At 45.7% G+C, this 23,731-nt stretch overlaps 1 long non-coding RNA gene across 3 annotated transcripts; it reads right to left on the bottom strand.

The window, feature by feature from the left end:
* Positions 1–1,732: 1,732 nt before the first annotated feature.
* On the bottom strand, positions 1,733–23,225 carry LOC140636470 (uncharacterized). 3 transcript variants are annotated; one of them, XR_012033652.1, is made up of 6 exons: positions 22,119–23,225; positions 10,623–10,731; positions 10,139–10,273; positions 9,366–9,517; positions 7,942–8,084; positions 1,733–1,932 (listed from the first exon to the last, which is right to left on the bottom strand). It is a non-coding gene; the product is annotated as an uncharacterized lncRNA (long non-coding RNA). The 3 variants fall into 3 exon arrangements; XR_012033653.1 differs by lacking the exon at positions 10,623–10,731; XR_012033651.1 differs by lacking the exon at positions 22,119–23,225 and having other exon boundaries at positions 10,623–13,054.
* Positions 23,226–23,731: the final 506 nt, after the last annotated feature.

The following is a 23,731-nucleotide window of genomic DNA, read 5'->3' as shown; positions in this document are numbered from 1 at the left end:
CCTCTAAATGGTCTAAATCTCATCTCCAAATGAAGCTGTTTTAGAAAAGGTAGAAAAGGCGCTGTGCTCAGACTACCTTGTTTTGGGGTCCTCAGAATTTCACTGGGGAGTCCTCATCTAACTTGGCTCTGCTTCCTCAGCTGCCATGCAAAATATTTTAAGAACCAAATGGATGCTGAAGCATAGATTACCATCAAGTATTCTAAGGAACCTACTTATATGGTCATCGAGGGCTGCCGTAACAAAATACCACAGATTGAGTGGCTTCAACAACAGAAACTTATTTTTTCACAGCCCCGGAGGCTACAAATCCAAGAAAAAAGTGTCTGCAGATTTGGTTTCTTCTGAGGCCTCTTTCCTAGGTTTGTAGACGGCCGTCTCCTTACTGTCCTCACGGGATCTCTCCGGTTCATGGGCATGTCCGGGTCCTTATAGCCTATTCCTTTAAGTACACTGGTCATATCAGATTGAGGTTTACTAATTTGACCTTTAATCTTAATTTGAAGGCCCTTGTTCCACATGAATTCACATTCAGAATTACTGGGGGTTAAGACTTCAGTCCATGAACTTTGAGGGGGCACAGTTAGGTCCATCACCAGCTATGACATGTATCAGAGAGATGCCACTGAAAAAAAAATTCACTATACACTCAAATAAAATGTATTACCGATTTCACATAAAGCGATGTGTTATTATCTGAGGGAGTGGTAGATTTTCTTAGAAACTGTGAATCATGGAACTGATCATGTTTTGCATTTTGCTTTGACCAACAGGAATTCTAGGCTCAATTTAAGTAAATGTATTTTATTTGTTCTATGGTCTCTACTTAAATTTCAACTTTCCCCAGATTTTGCTCAACTCATTTTACCTACGTTGTCGGAATCTTGATCCTTATCATTATTTTCTCCATTTTATCATTGACAGTATGCAATACGACATCCTGGGGAGCCAGATTAAATTAATAAATGGTTGGTACTTATCAGCAGACCTTAAAAATGCCTAACATCTAAGTGACCACAGGTGCCTACATCTGATTTGTCTTAGTGGTGACAACCCCACCCCCCACCCCTACCCCGGGCTGTACTCCATGGCGTGTCTAATGAAAGCAGCATTTCTGTGGTTCGGTTGTCTCCTCTACTCTAGAAGATATCTACGCTGTTTAGGTCACAAATTCTTCTGAAAGTCTGAAAAAAAAAAGTTATAAAACCTATTCTCCATCAAGAGATAGCACAGTATATATGCAGCTTAGGAACATAGATCCTAGAGCCAGACTTCTGGGTTCAAATGCTGGCTTGACCCCTCAGTTGTCGAGACGCCCTAGGCAAGTTATATAAAATCTTTGTATGTCATTTTTCTCATCTGTAATAGGAAGATAATGGGAACATTGCCATCCTAGGGCTGTCACGAGGACAAAGGGAGTAAAAACTCATAAAATGGCTAGAAGAGCTCTAAGCAAATAGGAGCAGTTCAATCAGTGTTAAGTCTCCCCATCCCAGAAAAATATGCTCCAAAATTTGTTAATCATTTCAGTTTTCTCAGTCACCCAGAATCTCTCCACTCTCACCATGCCATCCTGGGGACCCATGAACCCCAGTTCATAACTCCTGCTCCATATGTTTTTATCACGAACAGTAGTTATAATTTCACTCATAAACACAGGGTTTCCATTTTTGCTTCAGGATTTGTTGAGCAAGCACAGAGCATTTAACAGAGACGTGCCACAGCAGGACGATGCTGTTTGGGGGTTTATTTTACTTTCTTAAAAAAAGAAGTCAAAGGAATAAATCATTAGTCCAAATGGCATTGGACCATAGAGTGCCATTTGGCCATGTTGTCTGTTTTTTTCTGGGAAATGACATCAAGTCACACGGTCGTCTTTCATCTTGTTCTTTCACAAACATTTGGTGAGCATCTCCTTTGGAAAGGCGTCAGCTAAAGAGAGAGGGAGAAGTAAAGTGTTGGGTTTTTCCAAGTTAAGATTCAATGTGATTTGTGACCGGGTCAATGAAACCACAGAAATCGGTATTGATTATGAAAACAATCAAAAGGATGGATTAATTGTTCTTTGTGCTGGTTTCCCTGACAGGTATAGACCATCTCAGCGTCAGATTTCCAACTATAATTTATAGTAGCATAAACTCTCTATCCTTTCACTCACCCAAAGATTGTTAAAGATAATATTTACATACTTTTTGTGCGTGTCATTACACAAAATGAATGGGAATATAAGAAATACTAAACGATATCCAGTCTGTTATTGTTAAAATAAGATTGTTTTGAGTAATATTCCATTGTATACATAAACCACATCTTCTTTATCCATTCATCTTTCCATTAGAAACGACAAATACCAACCATTTGCTTCCACGTGGATGGACCTAGAGGGTATGATGCTGAGTGAGATAAGTCAATCGGAGAAGGACAAACATTAGATGGTCTCATTCATTTGGGGAATATAAAAAATAGTGAAAGGGAATAAAGGGGAAAGGAGGAAAAAATGAGTGGGAAATATCAGAAAGGGAGACAGAACATGAAAAACTCCTAACTCTGGGAGATGAACAAGGAGTAGTGGAAGGGGAGGTGGGCGGGGGGTGGGGGTGACTGGGTGACGGGCACTGAGGGGGACACTTGACTGGATGAGCACTGGGTGGTATTCTATATGTGGGCAAATTGAACACCAATAAAAAATAAATTCATAAAAAAATATTTGGGCAAAAAAATAAAATAATAAAATAATAAAATAAAATAAAATAAATAAGATTATTTTTTTATTTTTTTTTAATTTTTTATTTATTTATGATAGTCACACAGAGAGAAAGAGAGAGAGGCAGAGACACAGGCAGAGGGAGAAGCAGGCTCCATGCACCGGGAGCCCGATGTGGGATTCGATCCCGGGTCTCCAGGATCGTGCCCTGGGCCAAAGGCAGGCGCCAAACTGCTGCGCCACCCAGGGATCCCAAGATTGTTTTTTTAATACCATTTTTTTCACCATACTCCCACATGACCCACTGATCCACCACAGCCTAAAAAATTGGGAGCTGAATAAAAAATGAATTGGGTGTACTTGATATGAACGGTAAAGAGGGGGAAATCCTTTAAACAGAAGCTTATATTTTGTAATATAAAAGCTCTGCTTTCCTCTATTATTGTGTGCTAAAAGGACTCTCTAGTTTTCAAATAATTTTGCATTAGCTTTGGTTCAGCAGTGATGTTCTTTTCTTTGAAGGAGCTTGCCCACAGCTCTTTAAGCCTTCATGTGTAAATTAAAGAGAATGAAAAATAGCTAGCACGCCGCATCTTAGAGACCTTGACACTCCATCATTATTGCCACAAATGTCCTCATTAAATTTAATTCATTGGTGTTGCTGGTTTAAACTATTTTCTTTTCTCCTGAGAATAAAGGATATGGAATACTTTTTTTCTAAATCCAATTTATTAATAACTGATATCAGTAAAGGGAATCTGTAAAATTAGTTCAGTAGCAGGGCTTTATAGAAACTTCAACAACTATAGAGGAATTTCCTCCATGGGCACAGCCTTAGTCATTCTTGCCTCACCTTGACTCTAGTAAATACAGCATAGTTAGAATGATCTCGTAAAATGTTAAAAATGTATTTGTAATAAAATAAACTCAACAAGGAGGTCAAGTAATTATTCAAACGATGGATGCTATTTCGGTAAATTATATAAAGATCTTGTAATTCCTTTTGATCTGGGGGGAAATGGTAAAGCATCAATCAATGAATTGAGAGAAAAAAATCTACACTGATATTTTCACTGCAATGAATCCTAGAAGAAATTTAACTCAATTGTGAACACACTGAAATTAGGCCTTCTGGAAAAAAAAAATAGGTACACATAGGCTAGGATAGTCATTAGCAGAGAGAGAAAGCAAAAGCCGAGAAATAAAAAGGGGCAAAGAGCTGATTCTAAATGGAATAAGGACGAAGGAGAATACGGAGGGAGGATGGCTTCACTGTCACTCTGGGAAGGGATGAGGTATCAGGGCACGGACTCGGTCTACGATTGCAGAAACTGGAAGCTTGACAGAAAAACAACCCAAGTGTCCATCAACCGACTGGATAAACGAAATGCAGAGTATACACACGGGAAGCACTGCTCGCGCGGGACAGGACGGAGGTCCTGAGACACGCCTCAGCGCAAGCGAGGCTCAGCCACGTTCGACCCCATGAAACAAGCCACATATAAAAGAACAGATGCTCTGCAGCCCCACTCCTACCAAGTATCTCCAACAGGCAAATGCTCAGAGACTGAAAGCACACGTGAGGCTCCCGGGGGCTTGGGGCGGGGAGAAGGGGAAGCAATTATTGAATCAGAACAGTTTCTGTGTGGCTTTGTGGAGATTTGAAGTAGGCGGCAGTGATGGTCGTGCAACACTGTGCACGTAATGCCACTGAAATGCACGCTTAAAAGTGTTTAAAATGATGAGACTCCTAACTCTGGGAAACGAACAAGGGGTGGTGGAAAGGGAGGTGGGCGGGGGGTTGGGGTGACAGGGTGACGGGCACTGAGGGCGGCACTTGGTGGGATGAGCACTGGGTGTCATGCTATATGTGGGCAAACTGAACTTTAATAAAAAAAAAATCTTTAAAAAATGATGAATTTTATATCTATTTTAAAAAATAGTTTAAAAAATAGATATATCTTGGGGCCCCTGGGGGGCTCAGCAGTTGAGCATCCACCTTTGGCTCAGGCCATGACCCCGGGATCCCGGGATCGAGCCCCAGGTCGGGCTCCCTGCGTGGAGCCTGCTTCTCCCTCCGCCTGTGTCTCTGCCTCTCTCTCTGGGCCTCTCATGAATAAATAAATAAAATCTTTAAAAATAATAAAATAATAAATACATGTATCTGTCCACTTCCCCTGCCCCCCCCCCCCCCAGGAGAAGATAGTGTGCATGAAGAACTCAGCACGGAGACAGCGCACGGGCCCGGCACACGGTATATAGTCAATGAACACCGGCTGTTTCTAAAGAAGGAAAAGGTGGGGCCTGGGTGCTCCGGGGGTGAAGCGTCTGACTGTGGCTCAGGCCATGGTCTCCAGGTGCTGGGCTCGAGCCTGCAGCTGGGCTCCCTGCTCAGGGGGGAGTCCGTGGCCCCCTCTCCCTCTGCTTGCCCTCCCCTGCCCAGATGTGCAGATGCACTCGAGCTCTCCCTCTCTCTCTCTCTCTCAAATGAATAAATAAAATCTTTTAAAAACTAAAGAAAGATAAAGAGATCTTCATCTTTAACAGGCTGGGGCCCACGGGACTGAAGGCTTGAGTTGCAGACACTCGTGTGCTCGAGTGCTCTCCATACTGTCCACCGGGTGGAGCGCAGGGCTTTGCACCAGGGGGCACTTGGCATGTGGGTGGGGGGGCCAGGCCAGGGAGCTTGGGCTCATGACCCTGCAGGGGACGGGGGCCAGGCCAGGGAGCTTGGGCTCATGACCCTGCAGGGGCCGGGGGCCAGGCCAGGGAGCTTGGGCTCGGTGAGCCTGCAGGGGTCGGGGTCCAGGCCAGGGAGCTTGGGCTCATGACCCTGCAGGGGTCGGGGTCCAGGCCAGGGAGCTTGGGCTCGGTGACCCTGCAGGGGTCGGGGGCCAGGCCAGGGAGCTTGGGCTCGGTGAGCCTGCAGGGGTCAGGGGGCCCAGGTCCCACAGGGCTCCAGCGCGGTACCCGGGCTACGGGGGCCCAGGCCTGCCCCGCAGGTCCCCTTCCTACTAGACAACGTCAAGAATCGGAATCTCCGCGGAGTCATCTGAAGCAGGCGGGCTTCTCCTCCTCCCTTGTAGACAGACCTTGGAGAAAGCAGAGTCACTAAGGGAAGATCTACGCTTTAAGAGCAAACAGGTTGTGTGGAACCGTCCTTTTAAACGGTGACTGTATTGTCTGCTGGAACATAGTGGCTCTTTTTCTTCCCAAAAGTGTGCTAAGCAAACAAATCAGGACCCTTAACAGGCCTCACCAGAGCTGCTGAATAAACCATGAAGACCTAGCACATGAGATAAACAAGCCCAATTAGAAGGAAGGACAAAAAAATGTAAATGCTGTGGATAAAAGAGACACGAGATAAAATCAGGCGACGTGTAGACTACATTTCCTTCTCTCCAGGCCTCAGAACCAAAAGAACACAGCCTCTGTCTCTAGTCCTCTTCATAGAATATTTGAGTTTAATGACAATTATCATACACGCTACATTCGAAAATAAAGAATTCATTCCGAAATTTTATACTTGTAATACATTCTCCTTTTCTATGCCTATGAATGTTTTTACATTCAGAGGCCCAATTTTTAACATGAGAATAAATTTTAATTTGCAATCACTCTAAAAAATATCATTTGACAAAAAGAAATTTGTTTTTACACTCAGATTTTTTGGAGGAGATCATTTCTTTTAGAATTCATTAATTTTTATCAAAACTTACAATTATCATTTATAAAAATTGCACTATAAAAAAAGTACACTCTTCTCTTAAAAGGAAACTATAAATATCTTAGCTTTGCCTAAGAGTGACAGAATGAGCAAAATTATTTTCCTGCTACTTTTTTTAACCCTGCGACTAAGTCAGAAGACAGTGTATATTCTTCAGATATTACCTATTATATTCCCCATCTTTTCCATGATAATTCTATTAATATAATTATTTCACATACTTATAGATTAAATTGATGGTACGAACAGCCTATTATAAATTGCATTCACTTATTTTTTTATAAATATTTATTGTGTATTTTGTCTATGCATCAAAACCAGCATTTAATTGCAACAAGCTCACTAATTACTATAAATACAATATAAATCCTTAAGTAATACAAGTCATGGGCAGCCCCAGGTGGCGCAGCGGTTTGGTGCCTGCCTTCAACCCAGGGTGTGATCCTGGAGACCCGGGATCGAGTCCCACATCGGGCTCCTTGCATGGAGCCTGCTTCTCCCTCTGCCTGTGTCTCTGCCTCTCTCTGTGTGTCTGTGAATAACTAAATAAAATCTTAAAAAAGTAATACAAGTCATCAACAAAGTATTGAAAGCTTTATTTTTACTGTCTCATAGACAATACTCATACTTATTTTTATATAAAAATATATGCTTTTCTCATTATACTGTCATGGTGAACCAACCCAAAACAATGTTTTTCTCAGAATGTCAAGTATGATCTATGGTTCTCATTTATCAAGATCAAACTCACACCATTCATCCGTATTGATAATCTGATATTTCTTTCAACAGCACATGTCTTCGGGGCACATACTGAATGTCAGGCACTGGGGTAGGTACCGGGGTAAAAGCATAATGCAGATGCTCCATGGGCCAACCTGCGTCACCAAGAAACTCACAGGAGTATGAAGAGGATTTCCATCTCTCCCTTCCTCCGCTGCAACCTTCATAATCTGCCTGGAGTGACATCAGTAAAAACCTACAGTACTTTCCAGTGACCCTCGCCTAGCACCTGTCATGCTATGGTTTAGTCCTTGGTACCTGCTGCTGCGTCTCGGACACTGACCATGTGTCAGCCTGTCTCCATGGCAGAATGGGGCCTGATTAAGGTTCTAGATGCTGCTCTGTCTGCCTTATGAGACGTCCCGTACTATCAATAAACCAAGCTGGACATCTCCGCTTCCCACACTTCTCCCAGGTACCTGCCACTTACGTTTTGAGATCCCAGGCTCCGTCAGACCCACCACGCCAGCACGCATTTCCTGACTGTAACCCTTTCGAGTTTGTAACGCCCCCGTATCAGTCAGTCTTTTTCATGGCAACCGGGTGGGAGAAAGAAATGTTTCTCATCTAGTCATCTCCCCCACAGAAGGAAATCCCACCCTGAATAAAAATTCCATCCTGGGTCTGAATAAAAAGCTTTAAGAAGCCCCAAAACATTTTTTTCTCTCCTAAATGTCTTTTATAATTTTTCTAAACAAATGTTAACACTTTCTTTGCAAAATATTACCTTGAACCTTTCCAAATCCAACTTCTTATAGACATGGTAAATAAAAAAGAAGTCAGGTGCCTTCTCCAAGGCTGTAAGTAATGCCAGAGGTAGGATATTTTTTTCTTACTTCTAAGACTGACGTTCCATGATCAAAATCAGACCTGAAAGAAAAGACCAGTTAATGTATTTGCCAACGTTTCTGAGTTCTGTTAACTTGATGGGCAGGACTTTGATCTTTAATGCAGAAAGATTATAAAAAATTACCCTCAATGTATCTAACCAATTATGCTATAGCTGATTATATACCTCAGAGGTGCCTGATTTTTCCTAGGTTGTATGCAAGGTAATATGCTTAACATAGACATTTACCGTATAAGAGAGAAGAGAACAAAAGATGTTTGTATGGAAAATGGTGGTCAAAACAAAACCTGTGTATCTCTCTATATATGCTTTTTATCATTATTTTCTATATAAGCATGATATATATAATATATATGATACACACACAAATATGTAAATGAATATCAAGTAAAAAAATCTTGGATCCTAAGATGTTAAAATAATCAGCATTCCCTAACCAAGCCATCGTTGTGGATTTGCCATAAAATGAAATTATTAATATTAACCTTCTTCACAAATTCACCATTTATAGGGCCCACTGAAGATGGTTTAACAACAAATCTTAAAGAGTCAATACAACCAAGAGGGGGAAAAAATCCTTTCTGGAATACAAGATCTGAATTCTGAACATGTAATGCTGGCAGTAGTATCTGACATCCATATGAAAGAGGTTTTGCCCAAAATATCCAGCTCATGCTGTGACAGTGACAGTGATGTGCACTGTGTAATGTCAGCTCAAGAGGAGAGGCCACAGCAGAGTGAAAAAGACCCCTTTCAACATGCATTTCATGGCCTAGGAAATCACTTAAGAACTTGACTGGAAAGTGACTGAACAATAGGCCAGATGTGACACGTGCTTTTTGGCCATTTAATGAAAAGAATCTAATAGGATGTCTATCCATTTGGTTAAAAGGGCATTTTCATTCATTTTACCATTCTGTGTATCCAAATATTGGCCATGCTTTCTGTATACTCAGTGTAAAATACCCTATTTGTCTAGAAACATCTGTCACAATGTGGAAAAATATCACTTCAGCCACCCTGGTTCTTCTGAAAGGGTGCCATCATGGGAAACAGGCTGGTCAGACACTAAACCAAATAATTAATAAAAGAGTATAGCCATTTAGTCAACAGCAAACGATTGTTACATGTTTTTTTTGTTTTGTTTTGTTTTTGTTTTGTTTTTTTTTCACTATTGCTAGCTGGTGATTATCCATTAGTTCATGGCTGTTCAAATATTATGGCCTAATTTACTACACCAATGGTAGAATCCCTTCCTTGTGACCCACAAGCCCCCATATGGTAGTCACCTGCCACCGTACCTTTAAAGTCCTAGGAGCTCTTCAGTCCTGGTTTATACGGTGAGGTGTATGCTTCTGGCCCAAGACGGTGACTACCTCAACCACTGCAGGAAGCCTTCCTTACCAAGCATCTCAGGGTACTTGTCAAGCTCCTCTCAGCCCCATGAAGTAAGCTAGAAAGATAAGTGACCTCTGCATATTTAGGGGAAATCCTTTATTTTATTTTATGCAATATTTATTGCATGACTAAAACGCTACCACTGGTAAAGCCCCACAGCCATGATTTTGCAATAATACTTTAGACCTAAGAAAATAGTCTCTAAAAGCATTTTGTCATTATGGGTTATAAAAAAATGCTTTTGTGCATCTCTAGTGTAGGTACGTGTACTTCCCCTTATCAAAACCGCTGTCTTCTTCAAGGACATGGTCTTGACCCTATTGTACTACCTCATCCACAAAGCAGGACTCCCCTCGCACGGGTCCACCACCCTCATGACTTTCATGATGAGAAGAGTTTATTAATTCATTTATCGCCCTGTTATCTTTGACATCTTTGACTTCTCTCATTAATGATCTTTTTCATAGATACAGGATGCGGCCACGTTTGGCGGAGCGATCATTTCATGAGCATTGGCTCTTTGCTTTTCCATTTCTCAACAGATGCATGTTAGAAGAAGATGCCAATACCGTGTCACCTCTAGTTCAGATCTGTAGGCAATAAAGCTCGACGTGTGGGAATTTTACAGTCTGGCAGGTAGACTACGCTTCCGTCCCAATAAATCCAGAGGGCTTACCTGGGAGAGCTCTCCAGTCCCTGCGGTTTAACGGGCTTCTCAGAGAAGAAAAAGTGCCTCCCAGCAGCGCTATCACCAGCTGGCATCCCCACCGTGGGTTTCTCCTCCTACTTCCCCGCAGCCACCACGCAATACCTGGACATCATTTTGAGACAGCCTCTTGTGAGAAATGGGGTAGGGGCTTCTGTCGTAGAAGACATCAGCCACAAATCTGGACAATTTGCTTCTCCATGAGTGAGAAGATTAGCAGGTATACCTTGGAATTGAAGAGAAGTGGCCAAACTTCTGGCTGAAATTATTGCTTGACTAACTTACCTAAATCATCTAGATTTTAACTAACACTAACTTACTTGCCTTTTCACTCTTGGCAAGGAAAAAGAACAAACACTAATTCAAGTCACATCTTTTCTTAGCAGTTTGCAATTTAATTAATTTAATTAAGATAAATTAGTTTTAAATTTGGAGTTAGAGTATTGAAGGCCACCTTCTTAGTCATTTGTGTCTCCTTGGTGCTTATCGCCTTCTGCTGCCCTGCCACACACCCAAGGCGGGACCTTTCTTGGGGGGAATACTTTAAAATGTGAGGTTTGGTCCTGAAAATGATGGGAAAAAAGTATTTCAAAATGTGTTCACACGGATGATTTTTTTATAGATAGGCAAGTAAAACAAGGACGATCGCTTTAATGAAAGTCACTATTGCTCAGAATGCTGTGGTGGGGGAGAACCTCGCCGCCCACCCCCCCACCCCGCCTCCTTTCTCCCCGCACGAAGCAATCAGCCCTTGACCTGCAGTTACCCTTGTCCTCTGCCTGTTGTGTTTTACAAACCACGCCTTCCACTGCTGAGAGCTGCAGTCCTGCCTGCACCCTCAGGAGCGTCCCTTGTTTGGAACTCTAACTCAGCTTGCCCGACGGCAGATCTCCTCAGCCTGGGGACTAGGGAACTCCACAAGCAAGAAGGGCAGAGGGGCCTCCTATCTTCTGGCACTGGCTGAAATGGAAGAAATCCTGGAGGAGCTCCAGTTACCCATGTAATCCTGAGAAACCACACCTTTTAAGGCCTGGAAGGTTAAGAACGTCTGACGTCTCCAGCCAAGATTTTCCTAGGATTAGTTTTATCACAACAGAAATTGCAAAATAGGGTACAATTTTGCAACTCATAGTTGCAGACGCCCTGTAGCCTACATCAAATTCAGTGACGAACTGAATGTCGAGGGCTCCCCCACTGCTCTTGCATACGCTTAGATCAAAGGTGGAATTGTTTAATCTTTCAAAAGGCCCTGGACTCCAAAGATGTCACACATTCCATGATGAAGGGAAAACTCATTCATTCAGCCATCAGCTCATCCATTCATTCTGTGCTGTGCTTCTGTATATGTCAGGCACTCCTTCATACACTCAGGATATAATTTTTTTTTAAAAAGTAAATAAATAAAGCTGTTGCCTCATGGAAACTACATTCTACTGGGAAGAGACAAACTATAAATAAATAAGCATTTATGGAGTAAAGGCAATGAAGAAAGTGAAGGCAGTTAAGGGGATAGGGTGGGAAGTGCCCCCCCCCCCTTAGCCTACATGGCCAGGAAGACCCCAGGGAGAAGGTGACATTTCATATGAAGTGACAAGTGACAGAGATCACTCAAGCCTTTGACTCAGATCATATGGTCTTAAGTGGGGACTGAGGACCAGCCAGGCATCCCCCGGACCTCGTTAGAGTGGCCCCCCTCCAGACCTCCTGAGTCAGAACCTGCATGTTAACAATACCCCCAGGTGTACAGTAATGTCTGAAGACGCTTGATGTCATAGGTTAGTAGCCAAGTAGGCCTAGAAAACAGATCTTCTAGCTTCTCGTTTCTTTCTATCCCTATTCTTCATCTCTACATTATATATGCATATTTTTATCCTATAAACAGATCAAAATAAGACTATCTTATTAGGTACTATAAAAATCGAATTTTTTTACGATGGTAAGAAGAAGTTCATCTTTTTCTAAGAGCTGTCATTAGTACTACTGATCCCAGCCCAATTCATTGCATTGTACCCTAAAATTGAATCTGGAGTTTGATAATAGGAGCCAAGCTGCCTTTCATCCTGCACCCTGGAGCTCCACAAAGGGCCGGGTAAGAATCGGCGGTGCCGGAGGACATGGGGAGCACTGAGCCCACTGAGTTCTGCTCAACTCCATCCATATCACACCTGAGCCAGGTGGTACAGCAGCTCCTGTGCCCGGGGGGTGGGGGGGGTGAGTCTGGGAGCCTCTGCCCCTGCCTCAGCCTCCAGCCATCCTTTCTGCATGCAGGGCCCCTGTTCGGCATCCTGACCGACCTCTCTTCATCCATTTTGAAGAACAAATCCTTCTGCTTATAACACACTTAATACTCCTTTCCAGCCCTCGTAGTGCTAGGGCTTCCCACAAGGTGCCAAAGAATTTGAAGTGGAGTGATTCACCTCCGGGCACAAGCCATCACTGAAGAAACACCACTCACTGGTACTTATTACAGTTCCAATTATCACTATATTTATAAAATTGACTCAGACCTTCTGCCAAAGAGCAAAACAGGATTTAACAAAGCTAAAAAAAATGAAATAACAATTATAAAATAATCAAGCTTGCATGCTGATTTATGAAAAACAACAGTGTGTCACAGTTTTTCCTTTTCTTGCTCCATACTTTTGAAGTGATTTCCCAAAATGCTTTCCTCTAGAGTGGCTGTTCTTCAGAAATATGCTAGAGGGGATCTTACCAGCCCATTCTTTCTCTGTACAAGTCTATAGACTTCCATTCCCAATGCACAATGTCAAAACTGCCACAGCGACGTGTTGGGGCTACATTCTTATCAGCGGTTTGATGAAATTTCAGATTATTTACCAAATCTTCCAAGTGTTCAATCATGTGGGAAAATGAGTCACTCAAAGCTTCCAATATGAGCAAAGAGGAAGGCAAATCACAGTATTTTTTTCCTCCAGATATAGCAATGCCTTCTTCTGGAGGCATTTTTTAAGGATTTTACATATGTTATACAAACAGTACCTTACAATACTACAATTTCTTTACCTCCCAGAAATTCTAAATGAAGGATTTGTCTGCTATAGTATCCAAGAAGAATGAGGAGGAGGAGGAAGAGGTAGAGAAAGAGAGGGAGGGGGAAGAGGAGGAGGAAGAGGATGAAGAGAAAGGAAAGAAGAAAAGAAGAAGAAGAAGAAGAAGAAGAAGAAGAAGAAGAAGAAGAAGAAGAAGAAAGAGGAGAAGGAGAAGAAAAAGGAGAAAGAGGAGGAGGAAGGAGAAGAACAAGAAGAAGAAGGAGGAGAAAGAAGAAAGAAGAAGAAGAAGAAGAAGAAGGAGGAGGAGGAGGAGGAGGAGGAGGAGGAAGAGGAGGAGAAGGAGGAGGAGGAGGAGAAGGAGAAGGAAGAGTGAGAGGAGGAAGAGTGGGAAGAGGAAGAGTGGGAGGGGAGGAAGAGGATGATGAGAAGGAGAAGAAAAGAAGAAGAAGAAGAAGAAGAAGAAGAAGAAGAAGAAGAAGAAGAAGAAGAATTAAGAAGGAGGAGGCAGAGGAAGAGGGGTAGACAGCAATAGAAAAAGTCCTGAGGCAGGTGAGGGAATACACGGGAAGATGGAGCGCAAGCGCTGTCCGAGGCGGCAGGCAAAGGCTCCCTCCACCAGACGTGGATTCCCTCAAGCTTCCCCCGCAAGGCGCTCTCCGCAGCTGATGCCCGCTTCCTGGGCTGCAGAGCCTTCGCCGTGACGGAGCCGCATGCCTCCCTTTAGCAGTCGGGCCTCTGACAATTTGTTCATGGAGACACTTCCTCAGGTGAAGAGCCCTAGACTCCGAGGAGCCCCCCAAGTTGATGTGAACAAGAAAGAATGTCCCTAAATGTCCAGGTCTCCAATTCACCACTGTCTCCGGGAGAATCTGAGACCCCTGTGACTTACAGATGAGGAACAAGCCTGGAACATCTTTAAGACCAAGCTAGCTTCCAGACAGTATCATGTTCTCCATTATTTATTATCAGTATTAATCCTATTACAGCATTTATACTATACGTAATTCCCTAAAGAGGACTTAAAGTATTTTTTAAGAATTCATTTATTTATTCATGAGACACAGAGAGAGAGAGAGGCAGAGACACAGAGGGAGAAGCAGGCTTCCTGTGAGGAGCCCAGTGTGAGACTCGATCCCGGGACCCCGGGGTCACGCCCTGGGCCAAAGTCAGGTGCTCCACCGCTGAGCCCCCAGGTGCTCCAAGGACTTAAAACATTTACACTGAAACACACTCATAACTCGACTATTAAAAAATGAAGGGGAGAGAGACAGAGCATCCAAAGTAATGGATCTTAAGCTCTAATGAAAATTTGATGGAAGCTATGAATCTTTTCCCTAGAAAAACCTAGAGACGCACATTTTGACATGTAAGCTTTAAAAAAATAAAGAAATTCCTCAAAATTCCTGTTTGGAGGGACTAACTGGTTGTGCGCTAGGACCACAGTTTGCAAACTCAGCTGCCCAGGACACAGGCGAGGAGAGCGAGCGAGCGGCTGGGAGGAACATGGGAACAGCAGGAGCTCGAGGGGAGCGGGACCTGAGCCTCATCTACGCGGACCGCGGCTCGGCAGCCCGGCCCGGCTTCTACCGCCGGGGGGCAACGTGGCCCCCACACTGCTGCCCCGGCTCCCAACTTGCCAAGAGAAAACCCAAGTCTGGATTTCTCAAATTCTCAAAGCCTAGGTTTCAGCAACTAATTCCAACTTGTTTCAAACTCCTTGCAGGAAGGAAAGAAGCAAACAATTAAGAGAGGAGCCACAACTGTAGCTGAATGGCAAGTGCCGGAAGACTCTTCTGTGTTATTTGAAAAGACACGTATGTCGTTCTGATAAGAAGTTGTCGCTAGAAAAGGCTGGCTTTTTCCCTGAGAAAGTGAAGTACCTCAAGTGTCCTCGCCACTTTACCTTTCCAGGATGGAAACTACAGGAGTGTCTCAAGGCGAGGCCCCGACTCTCCTAAGGAAGCAGCTCTGCACCCACTGGAGCCTGTGACCACTTGCATCATTAAAGCCACAGCTTTCCATTAGACAGAAAAGAAATGTGGCCTAAAATTCCCCAGGGTAGCAGCTACAAATCAGTGGCTTCAACCTTTAAAAGGTCTTCGCGTGGCTACTACAGCACATTTGTTCTGGAACGCTCTCCGGGCTCATTGGTCGGCCGAGATCAGCTAGCTGCAAGACGTTCCCTCGGATGACTCTGGGAATTGGACCGTGAAATGGAGTTATCTGGAATTGTCCTTGCAGGTGATGAAGAGCATCTGCATAAAACAGTCATTTTGTTTCCATCACTGAAGGAGCACCAAGGATCTCAGGCTGCTCGACCCGAGACAGATTGCTCGGTGCACCAGATACTCCGCAGAACGTCCGCTGCTGCCCCCCTGACAACTAGGGACACTTGGCGGCATCGATCAAACCATCGAAGGGCGCCCAGAAAGGCAGCAGAGCAGAGCCTCAATCCTGCCCGAAATTCATCGATACAGACACAAGGTAAACCACGGGAAGCGCCTTCGTATGACCCGGTGGATGCCTGCCCTCGACTGTCACTGCGCCACCAGAAGACAGGAAATTGAAAGATAAACTTGTGTAGCCCAGAAACGTCTCCCCGTCCTACGGGCACGGTCCCCTGCTGCGGATGGGCATTTATCCGGCCGCGAAGCATTTAAACTCATTTTCCTGGCCCCTCTGGAAACTCTGTAAGCTGCTTATTGCCGTATAATGTGCCCATCTGGGGGCCTGGGGGGCTCAGGGGTTGAGCGTCTGCCTTGGGCCCAGGGCGTGACCCCGGGGTCCCAGGATCGAGTCCCTCATCGGACTCCCTGTGAGGAGCCTGCTTCTCCCTCTGGGTGTGTCTCTGCCCCTCTCTCTCTCTTTCTCTTTGTGTCTCTCATGAATAAATAAATAAAATCTTTAAAAAATAATAATAATGTGCCCATTTTGTTTAAGCTGCTTAGAGTCAGATGCATTCCAGCAACTTTGAGTTCTAACTGATAAAATACCTGTGCCTCAATGGAGAGGACTTAGCTTCTGTTTTACAGGATGGGAATGTTGCACTCCAGGCACGTGGGCTCCCGGCCCCTCTAGGGTCCCTCCCCCAGCGTGGCATGGAGGCAGCAAAGCACCCAACCAGGAAGGAATCTGTAGTTGCATCAGCAACCAGTTTGTTTGACTAGTTGCCATTGACTGGTAGGCCCAGCTCAGTGCTTCGACTCTCTCAGGAAGACCTAAAAAATTTTGCACACAATTCTGGCTGAAGGGAGAGGCAATGGCCAGATTGAATTTCCTGCTAGGTAAGCAAGAGAAGAGCTCTTAGTTAAGTTTACATTGATTGTCTTCAAAAATAGGAAATGTTATTGATCGTACCCCTGACTTTATTGAGCAAAGTTCTTATCCCTAACAACAATGATAATTATTGTAATCCTAACAAACTTAACAACATTGATATATAGCACATTTTGACTTATGCAGCACTTTCACTTATTTATATGATCCAGACAGCAATCGGCCCACATTAGTATCAGCATTCCTACAAGACACACAACACTTTTCATCTATATTTACTAGATGATCAACAACCATGAAGTATGATGATCAAAGAGAGATTCAAATTAAGAAAACACAAGGAACAGCTTATTGAGCATCAGGTTAAAGTAGAAATAATGAGCTAAGAGATCTTACTAAAGAGGAATGTAAAAAATCAAATATATTTTCCAAACTCGGGATTCCTGCAATATTAAGAACTAAGGAATAGTTTCCATTTGTTACCTCACATGCAAAATTTACAATCTCTTACTATGAATAGTATTCTCTCAGAGGAACCTACTGTTTTGCAAATCTTGTCAGTATTACTGGAGTGAGCTCAATGCTCCTCGGAATTCTGATTTAAGTAGTAAGAGTATCTTCCTCAGATATGGACCCAGATTCTCACATTAACCTAGAGGCATCTATCTGAATGAGAGAGGAAAACCATTTTAGGGAATGAAAGCATTTTTCTATTGGATCTCAGTGATTTGCTCAGTCCAGTCCAAATCAAAATGAGTCGACGTCATAGAACACCACACTGAGGTCGGCAAATGTCTTTTCAAATTATATTTTAAAAATTTAATTAAAATATGCATTTTGGAAAGGCAATTTTGTTTATTCAACCAACGTTTACCAAGGTCTCACTATTTGGCAGGCATTGCCCTTGAACACACACACACGCCCCACATGGTGATGGATCCTAAAAGTAAGACAGGTAAAGGACTTGGTAGAAACAGCTGGGAGGACTTCTATGCTAGGGAGGGTGCAGATGATCAGGAAAGACCACTCTGGCCTCACAGATGAGAGATTTGATCAGGGATCTGGGTCAAGTGAAGGCATAAATCATAAAGGTATGTCAGAAGAAAGGAGGTAAACTAAGAGAAGAAACCACATAGGCTGTGGGATGGCTTTGAAGGTCACCAAAAAATGAAAGGATAAGCCTCGGGGGGATCTTGAACTGAGCGAGTACGTGGGATGATTTGTATATTAAAGCATCAGTCAGGCAACAGAGAGAGTAACAGACATAGGGGGCAAAAGGCCAGTCAGAGGCTCCTGCAGTAATTAAAGAAAGAAGTGACAATTGCTTGGAAGAATGTGGTGGTGCTGGAAGCAGAGCTCATGGGTGGGTTTCCAAAGAGAGAATAAGTTCCTCCTCGATTGGATGTGAGTGTGGAAAAGAAAGAGGAGGCCAATGTTTTGGCTGAAGCACCGGCAAGCGGGCTGGAGTTGCTACTCTCTGAGTCAGGGCACCCCATCGTAGAATCAGGGGCAGAAATAAAAAAAAAATTCACATTGGACACGTTATGTTTGAAGAGCATATTAAATATCCAAGAGCGGTGTCAGAGGGTAACTGTACGCACTCGTCTAGCCCTGGGTAGCGAGGTCACGGTTGGCGCTGCCACTCTGAGCACTGTGGCATTTACGTGGCACTTGAAACCGTGGGAGCAGGCAAGAAACCCTAGGCCCTAGGTCTTGGCAGAACATGAAAGAAGACCCAAAGCACGGAGCCCTGTGACACTCCATCGTTCAGAGTCTGCAAAGATAGGAGGACTCAAAATAGGTATAATTGTCACCCCTGGAACAGGAAAACATGGCAATAGGGCAGAACTAATATATAAAACTATGTTTCAGGCCAAGTTCTAGAAATAAAAAATGACTTATATAGACTATACGTGTAATATACTATCTACCTGGGGAGATTTGCCAACAGCCATCAACCCTGAGACCTAGTGTATGAGGCCTCTTAGACTTCCACCATGAGGAAAACGCCTCTGGCTCTACAGGAAGAAACGAGCACTTGCTAAAGCAAGTTAGGCTTGGGGCGGCCGCGTGTCCAGTCAGCTGAGGATCCAACGTGCGGTTTCGGCTCAGGTTGCGAGTTGGGGTTAGGGCAGGATGGTCCGGCACCGTGATAAGTAAGTTACCCGAGGAAACAGAGGACAGCAGCCAGCCCGCACAGATACTGCCCACTTCGTGGTGGTGATCAGTGAGATGATGGTGCAAGGAAGTGTGGGAAGCAGAGCCTTCTCCATAAAAGTCTTGCTGGATCTAATTGGATATCCACCTGCTAAATGCGCTCAAAACCTCTCTACACCATCATCTCCCACCTACCATCACAGACAAGAGTTATCTCCAGATGGATCACGGATATAAGTGTAGATGGTAAAAGGACAAGGTTTCCAGAGGGAAGTAGCTTCCTGATGGTGAAGCAGACAAAATGTCCTCAAACGGAACACAAGACTCACTAGTCATGAAAGGAAAAAAAAGAAGAGGAAAATGATCTATATTCAAATGAAGACCACTTGTTCATCGAAAGGCACTAGTAAGAGGTGAAAAACAACCAGGGAAGGAAAAAAATATTTACGATCTACATAATCAACAAAGAGTCTGTGTTCTGGAGGTCTGAAAAATGCCTACAAATCCATGAGAGAAAGACAGATAGTTCAATAGAAACACCAAAAAAAAGCGAGCAGACATGAAAGAGGAAAATACGTCTTTGGCCGAAGAGGCAAATAAATACACGCAAAGACAGGCAATCTTTTCCTCCTACAAATGCAAATTAAAACGATGATGTGATATGGTCCTAACGGCCCCAATGAAACACCCAATGCTGTTGAGGAATGAGGAGCAAGAAGCTTGTGATTCCAGGACACGGCTCAGCCCCGGGGTGCACGGCCCCTGCAGAGCTCCTGCCGCCGTGCCCCCTCCCTGCCTGCACCACCTCAGGTCCTTGAATGAAGCAGCATGAGGAGAAAAGGCACAGCCGGGAGCCCCCTGGCTGAGGGGCTACCCCCTGAGATCCCTCTAATCGAGGGGTGTTGGGGCCCATGGCCTGCACCGGGAGCGCCGCCCCTGCAAAAGCATTGGCTAATTGGGAGGAAAAAGAGAAAGAAAAATGAAGAAATAACAGCAAAATCTGTGATTATGTCCTTCTGAGGAGACTGAAATTGTGCGCAAAGTGTGACATATGTGAAATACAGATGTGTAAATGAGGCCGGGTGCGGGTTGGGCACACACGTAAGCCTTGGGATCACTGCAGGGGAGTGTCTGTGCCTTGGGGTAGGCTGTTCCCGGAAGGCAAGTGGTGGTTTAAATAGGGAGGGGGAGGGAGAAAGAGGGAGAGGGAGGGGGAGAGAGAAGGAGAGGGAGGGAGAGAAAAAAAGCTCACCTGGCCCAGGCCTGCAGGTGCGGCAGGTCCGCACCCCACCTCAGGGACCCCCAGGGATGCACTGAGCTCACCTGGCCCAGGCCTGCAGCTGGGGATGGGTCCTGCAGAGCCTGCACCCCGCCTCGCAGAACTCCTGGGGGGCCCCTAGTGTCCGTGTTGAGCGCCCCAGGCTCTGATTGGGGCTTGATCAGCAGCGACACCTCTGATACAGTTTTCCTGTTCAGGGCATTAAACATTCATCACTGAACGTCACAATAAAGACTGTTGATTTCTGTTTAATGAATAAATAGGCACCGAGCTTGAGCAAGAAAAGAACCATTTTAAATCCGTTTTCTTCCAGCCATGAAAATGAGCCCGAGTCGTCTGGACTCTTACCCGCCCAGGACATGACTTACGGGGAGAAGGTAAAAGGCGGGAGGCAGGGGAGACCACCCTTGCCCTGCCGAGCAGAGAAAATCATGCCTGCTTTCGTCCCCCTCAGGCCCCCTGCGACCCCACGGTCCCTCCAGGGTGCGCCGGGCTCGAAGAGAAGGTCCAGCGGACAAACTCCAGGTGAGTCACAGCTGGAAAGGCAGCTCCATGCATGCAAAACCCTCCGACGCTTCCCAGTGAGCACCGTATTTTTGCTTTTGTCCTCCAGTAATTTCAAAAATTATTTTTTTTTAAGATTTTATTTATTTACTCATGAGAGACACACAGAGGGAGGCAGAGACGCAGGCAGAGGGAGAAGCAGGCTCCATGCAGGGAGCCTGATGTGGGACTCGATCCCGGGACCCCGGGGTCATGCCCCAGGCCCAAGGCAGATGCTGCACCCCTGGGCCACCCGGGCATCCCTCAAAAATGATTTTAAAAGCAGGGACATAAATGTAGCACACGGTAGAAAAATCTCTTCAGAAAAAAAAAAAATCTAGATGTGTTGTCCTGAGAAATAACTTCTCCTTCCCATATTATAAAACTACAACTTATTAAACGAACAAACTCCATCATAAACATGCGATTAACCCGGAGTAAGTTTTAATTGTAGGACATACAGAAGCGTCCACGGTTTCTTTTGTTCTTCTTTTTCTTTTGATCAGAAAGTATCATCCATTTTATTAAACTGTCAAGGTCACAAATGAACGGAGGTTGTTTCTGGGGCTATGATGGCACGACCATGACGGAGGAACAGCTGCCTCCCTGTTCGGTCCATATATGACTTCTGACCCCCCCAAAACCCAACTACTAACAGCGCCTTGTGGACCAGAAGCCTTACCTGTAACATAAACAATCGACACCTGTTTTGCATGTGCACTGTATGCTGTATTCCTACAAAAATTGTAAGCTGGAGGAAAATATTTTAAAAAATCATAAGGAAGAGAAAATACATTTACAGGACTGTAGTGTAAAAAAAAAAAAAAGAAAAGAAAAGAAAAATCCACTTATATATAAGTGGGCCCATGCGGTTCAAACCTGTTGTTTGTCCAAGGGTCAACTGCTCTCTGATTATTTTAAGACAAAGGAGACAATATTGCGATTTCCAGGGTACGTGGGCAACTGCTTTTCCACTCTAAGTTGGATCTTAAATTGCTGAAGAGTTGCACATACATGCATGCCCAGAACTATCTGTCTCTATATATGCAGAGACAGATGAAGGGACGGGGGGGGGGGGGGGTCCTGTGTGTACGTGTCCTGCTAGAAAACAAAAACAAAAAAAACAAAAACCAGGGGTTGACCACAGTTTCCACCTAGTCCCGGAGTCGGAGAGGAACCCGGGCAGGGCTTCTGGAACTTCCAGGTGCAGGGCGACCATGAGGGGCTGGGCTAAGTGCGGGCTCCCCCTGCTCAGGCCTGCGGGGGAGCAGCCGCGGGGGCCGCCTGGGTCACCGGCCAGGCCCCCCTCTCCGGCCCAGCAACTGCTCCGAGGGGCCCAGGGTGACGGAGGGAGCCTGGCGTCCTCACATTCAGGAGAAGGGGGGTCGCCGCTCAGCACCCACCCAGCGACCCAGCTTCGCTCCCACCCGGCGAGTCAGCCTGTGACCCGGGAGCTCAAGCATGAGCAAAGGGACCCCGTGGCGTGGCCACCTGGGGACAAAGCAGGGTGGGATGGGTCAAAGCCATCGTCCCCAGGACGGCGGCGCCTCCCGATTCCCCGATGGAGAGCGGGTCTCCGGGCCGGGCTGGCCACCTGCTTGCTCCACCACCTGCAGGATGTGCTCGGGGCTTTTACTTCCCCGCCTCGTTTCCCCCAATGAGCCCCGCGCCCCGAAGAAATCACCTGAGTGCCTCTGTCGGCCACGCGGTGGGTGCCTCTGCCCCGCCCGGGTGCTGTCCTGGGACCAGGGGGGGCCTCATTTGTATGCCCCGTCCCGCACCCTCACGTGACCCTTGGCTCACAAGAGCTGCTCACGACGCGTGTCCCTGATGCGCCTGCACCTCCGATGATGCACCTCCCTCTCCGATGATGCACCTGCACCTCTGATGATGCACCTGCACCTCCGATGATGCACCTCCCTCTCCGATGATGCACCTGCACCTCCGATGATGCACCTCCCTCTCCGATGATGAACCTCCATCTCTGATGATGCACCTGCATCTCTAATACTCTGGCATTCCTTAGTTTCCAAGCTTGAGTCACTATGAATGCTGTCCTCTCTCAGGAAAAGAAGATTATGCAGTAACCCGGATCCACATCCTTGCTGTGCAGCTGTCTACCCAGGGTGCCCCCCTGTGCTGCAGTGTGTGCCAGGGCAGGAGGCTGTGTCAGAAGCAGGGCAAAGAGATGCTGGGCGGCCCTGGAAGCATCGAACACTAGTTCTCATGCCTCAAAAACCTGCGTGCATCCTGCTGATTTATGGTCTCAATAAGACCCCAACTGGGCCCTCTGGAGCTAATATCCAGAATGTCCAGACCTTGTCCTCTGACCTCTGGTCCTCCCCTGTGGACCACACCTCCCCAGCTCCCGGTCTACAGTGAGCCTTCTCCATGCTCACTCTCTTGCATGTGATGCCCACCCCCCCCCGCTGGCCACACCCAGCCCTCCCCATGAGCTGGAACCCACACAGCACCTGCTGGGAAAGGGGACTTCTGATGCAGACGTCCTGTAGGCCCAGTCCTTTCAGCCCCAAAGAAAAGTGGCCTGTGAGCACTATATCCCATTTCCCTGAGTTTCAGACTCTTCCAGATACCCCAAGCACAGAATCTGCCCTTCTGCTATCTTTACTTGACTTTGGACCCAACTTCCTTTCTTTGTCCTTCCACCACCTAAGCCTATTCCTGTCACGCATCACGAATCTCCTGTCACAGCCTTTCGATAACTTAAGTTGTCTTAATGGCCCTTCCTAAACACCCTCTGCAGCACAATCTGTTCGTCTTGGCGCTCACAGGCACCACCAGCTTCTTCGGGTACATTCTGTTCAGAATCCTTCCTGGCACTGTGAGCTCGGCCCGTGACAGAGCTCGATGCCCCGGTGTTCCGTGACGGCCGCCGCAGGAGAGAAGCTGTGTGAGGTACGGGAGGCTGCTCACCCAGACTCCAGGCTGATGATCAGCTCACCCTCGTTCCGGCCCACACGACCTGTGACAGCACCATCGGAACACGCTGGCTCGATTATTCACGTCTAATTTGAGAACCAGCGCAGAGCCGCGGAGAGGCCTAGAGCGAGGTGCTGCCAAATGGCTTTGCTCCTTATAATATGATGACAAATCTATACAGCGGGTGCCAGGCCACTGCTAATGCTGCTCTTGGACGGAGTAGCTTTGACGACAATGCAGGCAATAACTTCTCTTCTGTGATCAGTCAAGAGGAGCGTGTACTGAGCCCCCAGCCAACACAGGTGCCCGGCTGACACCGCAGGGCTTACCAACAAGGAGCACACGGGCCTCTCCCAG

The sequence above is a fragment of the Canis lupus genome, chromosome 7, assembly GCF_048164855.1.
Source record: "Canis lupus baileyi chromosome 7, mCanLup2.hap1, whole genome shotgun sequence".
NCBI lineage: Eukaryota > Metazoa > Chordata > Mammalia > Carnivora > Canidae > Canis > Canis lupus.
The sequence above is the reverse complement of the archived record's forward strand: the minus strand, read 5'-3'. Positions and strand labels throughout refer to the sequence as shown.